The 7,377-nt window shown below is 45.6% G+C and overlaps 1 protein-coding gene across 2 annotated transcripts in view; it reads right to left on the reverse strand.

Moving 5' to 3' along the window:
• Positions 1-7,147, reverse strand: part of LOC140718963 (guanylate-binding protein 1-like) — a 47,772-nt gene extending 40,625 nt beyond the window's left edge. For both annotated transcript variants that reach the window (XM_073033255.1, XM_073033254.1), the window contains exon 1: positions 7,065-7,147. The gene's annotated coding sequence lies outside the window, so the exon portion shown is untranslated. The remainder of the gene's footprint in view (positions 1-7,064) is intronic.
• Between the last annotated feature and the right edge of the window lie 230 nt (positions 7,148-7,377).

Here is a 7,377-nt window from a genome sequence, read left to right on the forward strand (position 1 = left end):
TGCCCCCACTCCGGCCCTACGATTTTGCCATCGACCTTATAGTCCTCCCCAGGGCCGGCTCTTTTCATTCTCTTCTCCTGAAACGGTGGCCATGGAGGAATACATCAAGGAGGCATTGGCCAAGGGGTCTATCCGTCCGTCAAACTCGCCGGCAGGAGTGGGCTGCTTTTTTGTGAACATGAAAGATGGCAGGCTCCATCCCTGCATCGATTATCGGCCCCCTGAACATCACTGTGAAGAACCTCCATCCTCTTCCCGTGCTGGCGTCTGCGTTTGAACTTCTCCAGGGAGCAACTATATTTTCCAAAATTGATCTGCGCAATGCTTACAATCTGGTTCGGGTAAGAGAAAGGGATGAGTGTAAAATGGCTTTCAACACTTCTAATGGCTACTAGGAGTACCCGTTGACGCCTTTTGGTCTGGCCAACTTCCCCGCAGTATTCCAGGCCTTGGTTAACGATGTGCTCAGGGACATGCTGAACCAGTTTGTATTTGTATATCGATGGCATCCTTATCTATTCCCGCTCTCATCAGGAGCACACCCAGGATTTCCGGAGAGTAACCAGACGGCTTCTTGAAAATAACCTAAACGCCAAGCCCGAAAAGTGTGAATTTCATAAAGAGCAGGTGTCGCTTTGGGGCTATATACGTACCCCATCCAGTGTTCAAATGGAACCTAGTAAAGTTCAGGCAGTTGCAGAGAGGCCCAAACCATCTACAGCCAAACAGGTACTGCGCTTCATGGGGTTTGCGAACTTAGTTCACCGCTTCATCCGAAGTTCGGCTCTGTCGCGGCACCTATAAGTGCACTCACCAAGAAGACTCACCAAGCAGGATTCCATTGGATGGGTGGTGCCGACCAAGTATTTGCGGAGCGAAAACGACGTTTCACCACGGTCCCGCTGCTGCTGCTGCAACAGCCATTCATTGTTAAGGTGAATGCATCCGATGTAGGTATTGGAGCTGTTGGCGGCCAGGTCGCTGGCTGCATTTAAGGCAGAGATTGATAGGTTCTTGATTGGACACGGCTTCAAAAGTTACGCAGAGAAGGCCGGCAATTGGAGTGAGGAGGAGATATTTTATATTTTTAAAAAATCAGCCATGATTGAATGGCGGAGCAGACCCGATGGGCTAGATGGCCCAATTCTGCTCCTATGTCTTATGGTCTCTCAACGCTCGTCTGCGGATAATCGGCTGCACCCTTGTGCCGTCGTTTGACCCCGGTCGAAAGGAATTATGATGTAGGGAACCGTGAACTTCTGGCTGTTAAGAACGCCCTGGTGGAATGGCGACACTGGCTGGAAGAGTTAGAACATTCACTCTTAGTCTGGAAAGATCACAAGAACCTCTCATACATTCAGAAATCAAAGAGAAGCAACTATCCTCAAGCCCGGTGACCTCTCTTCACACGCCTCAATTTCATCCTTGCCCATCATCCCGGGAACAAGAACACAAAGTTCGACGCGCTCTCCCGTCGCTTCGACGGACCTGGGGACAATGCTGATACAGAGCCGGTTCTTCCTCGCTCATGTATTGCTGCTCCGGTGATCTGTGGAATGGACGCAGAGGTGAGAGCCGCCCAACAGTCAGACCCAGGCCCCGATGGGAAACCTCCCAACCAGCTGTTTATTCCTGCAACGTGCGTACCAAAATGTTGGAATGGGGTCACTCTTCCCGTCTGGCTGGACATCCGGGAATTCAACGGACCCAGGAGTTTATAAAGGGACAATTCTGGTCGCCATTTATGTCCCAGGATGTCCACGACATTGTATCTGCCTGTCCCACCTGCGCTCGGAACAAGACATCACGCCAGCGTCCTGCGGGTCTGTTGTGTCCACTGCCTGTGCCCCACCACCCGTGGTCCCACCTCTCAGTAGATTTTATCACAGGGTAGTCTCCGTCTACTGCAAACAGCATCATTTTGGTGGCCGTGGATCAATTCTCCAAGGCTGCCCACTTCATTGCCCTCCCCAAGCTCCCATCGGCTCGTGAGAATACCACACTCATGGTTCCACATGTGTTTAGGCTCCATGGCTTTCTTCACGACAGTGTCTGATCGTGGACGACAGTTTACTTCCCACTTTTGGAAGGCTTTCTGCTCTCTTATAGGAGCCACGACCAGCCTCTCATCTGGTTTCCACCCCCAATCCAATGCCCAGATGGAGAGAGTGAACCGGGAATTGGAGACAACCCTTCGCCGCCTTGCCTCTTCCATCCCACACATCCTGGAGCCCCAATTGGTTTGGGCGGAGATCGCACACAATAACTTCCAATCGTCTTCCACGGGTATGTTTCCCTTTGAATGCCAGAAGGGATATCAGCCCTTGCTCTTCCCTGATCATGAGATTGACGTAGGAGTTCCTGCTGCTGAACAACTGATCCAGCGCTACAAGCGCAACTGGAGACGAGCCAGGACTTATCTGATGCGCGCCCAGAAACATTCCCAGCAAGCTGATCGGCTCCGAGAGCAGAAAAGGCCATTGAAGCTAGGAGGTATGTTTGGCATCAAGGGATCGCCCCCTTAAAGTCGAGCCCGCAAATTGCCATCGCGCTACATGAGACCGTTTGCAGTTGAAAAGGCTGTCAACAAGGTGTCGTGCAGATTACGTATACCAGCTTTACTGAAAATCCACCCAGTATTCCATGTTTCCCAGCTCAAGCTGGTTACTACCTTTCCCGTGGTCCCAGTCACCTCTCTTCTCCGCCTGGTAGATGGTTCCCTTGCCTATACGGTTCGGCACCTCCTAGCATCTCGCCCGGTAAACGGTAATGTCCAGTACCTTGTGGACTGGGAAGGGTATGGCTCAGAAGAACACATTTTGATCCCAGCGAGGGACATCTTGGACAATTCGCTCATCCGGGACTTCCAGCGGACGGAGGTCTGTGGCGCCTCAAGGGATCTGCCTAGTGAAGCGGGGCAGGTGTGCAGATACGGCGAATGCGCTCGTGAATATGCACGTGTCAGCTAATTATTATTTCATCGTGATAGTATTTAACTCCGTTTTTTTCCGTCGTAATGCTGTCTAGTTTTGAACCCAGCACAGCAACGCTTCTCCGCCTGCTTGCATTTGGCCTTGCCTGAGAAATTGGACTGTCGAATCAACTGAATCTGAAGTCCAGCTGTATTCGTTAGTCCTTTCAGCCATAGTGTAGGCTTCGTTTTCCATTTGAGAGTTTTAGATAATGGCCCTGTTTAGCCTCACTGTTACTGTTTTCCTTTTCTTCTAACTCTGTTTGCATTAAAGCCTGTGAAATTTAGACCTGTTCCATTGTCTCTTGCTCCGCACTTGGCAATATCCAAAACCAATGAGACCCAACGACCTGGCCTCCAAAGCTGACTGTGGCAACAAACTCCACAGATTCACCACTCTCTGGCCAAAGAAATAACTCTGCATCTCCAATATAAATGGATGTAATTTATTCTGAGGCTGCATCCTCTGTTCTTGCACTTGCACACTATAGGAAATATCTTCTGCAATCGATTCTATCGAGGCCTTTCAACATTTGAGAAATGTTCATGCATCTGAATTCCAGTGAGCAGTGGCCCAGAGCCAGCAAACGATCTTCATATGACAACCATTTCATCCTTGCATTTATATTCTAGTCCTCTCAAAATGAATGCTAAAATTGCATTTGCCTTCCTCATCACTGACTCAACCATCAAATTAAGTTTTCAGGAATCCTGCACGATGACTCCCTAAAATCTGGTATTCTCTCCCTTCCACAAACATGGCCTTTGAGATTCTCCAGATTGGAACTCCATAGCACAAACAACATGCATTCGTGACACAGTCTAATAAAAAATGGCATACAGTACCATGCACCTTTCGGGTTGGCAGGCATTCCTACAGTATTTCAAACCTTCATCAATGACATTCTCCTGGATATGCTATACCACTTCATCTCTATCTAACTAGACCAGGGGTTCTTAACCTGGGGAAAAAGTTTTCATCTTTATTTTCACTAAATTCTAACTGAAATTTATCATCTCCTTCAATTATGAATGTTGGCAACTAACCACAGTAATACCAAACTAAACTAATATTTTTAGTACCAACAACAACACACACAAAATGCTGGTAGAACACAGCAGGCTAGGCAGCATCTACAGGGAGAAGCGCTGTCGACGTTTCGGGCTGAGTCCCTTCATCAGGACCCTTGTGTTTGATTTTTAGTACCAGTTTCTTCGTCACCAATAGAAATCAGACATTTTCATATCTTAATACAATTGTTACAAATATCTCAATATTGTTTACTGCACGGGCATCACTACTTTAAAATTATGGTAATTATTGGAACCGCTGCTGTATCGACCATGGTTGCAAAACGGGACAGTTCAAATGAGACTCGACAAAGCTGCGTGGCCTTTGGTAATACCACACAACGACATTTGCAACAATAATTGAATTCCAGGAAGGACCAACACCTGAGATACTGCTGTAATCCATGTGTCTAACTGAGTAACTAAAAGCCATTAAAAGTGTTAAAACTTTGGATGAATTGTAAAACCTCCCTTGTTTTACTAACTTGGCATATCTTGCACTTCACTTAATTAACATACAAATTAAGTATTTCTTTGCAGAGTTATCAAATTACTTTAAAATATACAAAAGTATTGAGTTTAAAATGTATCAGTTGAATCAAACATTTTATTTAGCTTTATTTATTTTATGTTATTCTGCAAACCCGCTTGAAGTTGAAATGCCGCTTTCAAGGAGACTTCATCTCATGTTCTTGATATTTATTGCTTATTTATTTATCATTATTTCTTCCTTTTGTATTTCCATAGTTTGTTGTCTGCTGCACTTTGGTTGAATGTTCTAGTTGGGCGGTGTTTCATTGATTCTGTTATAGTTATTATTCTACAGATTTGTTTTTGAGTATGCCCACAAGAAAATGAATCGCAGTGTCATTTATGGTCATATATGTGGTTTGATAATAAAATATACTTTGAACTTGTTACCAGTTTGCCAAGCACAATCAGCCCCACACTATAAGAGAGATTTTAGTAAAATCATATGCACTGGAAATGGTCCGGATGGTTTGTCGACTCGAAGAAAGGGGGAAAGACTGGAAACAGTTCTCTGATAAGACCATAAGATCATAAGAAATAAGAGCAGAATTAGGCTCGCTTTCGAGTCTGTTCCATTTCATCTCCAGTGATCCAGTTCCTTCTCTGCCCTAATCACTTTCAAGTCCTGACTAAGAATCTATTAATCTATTGCTTCAAAGATAGCCAAATTCCACAGCTCCCTGTTTTTGTTTGTTCTGTGCATGCTGATTCCATGAAAGAGTTTTTATTTTCAAATTCGTTTTGAAAAACACAAAGACAGTCAATATTGTGGAAGCGGTAAAAAGTTATTTTGCCAAACAAAACTTCGACTGGAAATGTATACTTCACACTTCATATACGCTTCATACTTCACAGATGGAGCTCATGTATTTGCTACTAATTTCTCTCTCAATTTCTTTGAAGAGAGACATCTACAGAGACCCCCAGGCCCAGGACTGCACCAAGCCCAAGAGGAACATAGAACAGATATAGGTAATAGTCCTCCTCCCAGATGTATCCTTGTTTCCTGTTCATTCGCAGGTGGTCAACTGGGGACATGCTTTGCACCTGGCTGAGCATCCTGGGGTAACTCGCAGCCTAGGGGACTTACTGCTGCACCATCATGATCACCCTGGGCATTTAGGAGCTGGCCATAGGTTGGGGGGAGGGGAGTTTTGTCATGGTCCCAACTGAACAGCAGCTGGCATCCAAGTTTCGGCACTGCAATTCCCTGGAATGTGGTTAGCTGACACACTCCCTTTAAGACTCTGACTTCCAATTATTGTCTGCCGTATTCCTTCATGGAAAGTTTATACTTAAAGGCCTTGTGCTAATCCAGAGACGTCGACATAAATGGGTTAAGGCGAGAGAGATGTTGTTGGCCAACTTGTGGCAACAACAAGACCAGACCAACCACTGGAGAGGACAGAGACCAGCGCTTCTTTCTGGTTAACAAATTTTGCGTCACATGCCTGTGATAATAAAGCTGGTTCTGATTCTGATTCTGGTCAGTGGGTCTGAATCTCAACTAGAGATCTCCCCACGTCCACTGAATCCAAAAACACAGGTCCCTTTTTCCATCAGCCCATTCAAAATCATGCAAAGCATCAACCTGGTTACCTATTGTCTCCAACTCCCAAGCACAATACAGATTCACCCCACATTCCACATATCCTGCCTCAAATCCCTGGCTGCCAACCCATTGGCTTCAGTTCCCAAATTTCATTCACTTCCCAGAATTGTTGAGGGACAGCCCACTTACACATTATGGCGACTTTTGGACACCCACATTGTTTGAAGTGAAAAGGCAGTACCTTGTCGATTAAGATTAATATGGCCCAGAAGGAAGAAGCCAGATTCCTCCATTGGGCATCCTGGACCCGACGTTGTCAGAGGACTTTCACCTACACCATCAGGATCATCCTGGGCCATCAGGAGTTGGCTTAGGAGGTGGCTCTGTCATGGTACTGAGTGAACAGGGGCAGGTAGCCAGGTTTCAGCATTCCGGTTCCCCAGAGTTGCCACTATCCCTTTAAGACTTAGACTGCCAATTATTATCTGTGACAATCCTTCACAGAAAGTGTGTTCTTACAGGGCTCATGCTGAGCAGTCCCTGCTCAATCACAAGAGTTCCATTTCTAGAGCTACTGTTTGTGATTTTGCGTTTAGATTTTGTTGGTGTTGTCTTGTTTATTTCCAGTCTAAGTCTGAGTTCATTCTAGACCTTACTCTGCACTTGGGCTCACCACCCTCCATAGCTCTCTCATTACAGATACAGTACCATCCCAATCCCCTCAAATCCTTGGGTTAGGACTCAGCCTATAACTCACTCTTGCTTATCTGTTGTTCTATAATATAAACCACAAACACACCCCATAGCACTTGATCCCTCCTATCCCTCGTACTCACTGTTATGGAGCAGGCTGCCCTTGCACAATTTAGTTTCTTCACAGAATTAAATAACTGATCGTGTATACAATGTGAAGCCCCCCCCCTAAAATCCTCTACTCACCCAAATTCTTTCTCGGTGGTGGGCACTGAGATTTCACCAGGATCCAGATTGATTTTCAATGTTGTCAGCATGTACACATCACCTGACTGCAATGACCTATGTCCAGGACAGAACTCCCTGAGAGGATAAATGTTACTGATTTACCACCTTATAGCGTGCCAATGTGAAACCACTTTGTTTGTAGAACTCAAGTTTCATAGCAGAAATGACAAACATGTGAAGTGAAGCCAGAACGACATTCTTAGATGACTACAAAAACATGCCTTTGCTTTGTGCTGTGATCAGACACTTAAATACCAGTGTATAAATAATT

This window comes from Hemitrygon akajei, chromosome 31 (assembly GCF_048418815.1).
Source record: "Hemitrygon akajei chromosome 31, sHemAka1.3, whole genome shotgun sequence".
Lineage (NCBI taxonomy): Eukaryota > Metazoa > Chordata > Chondrichthyes > Myliobatiformes > Dasyatidae > Hemitrygon > Hemitrygon akajei.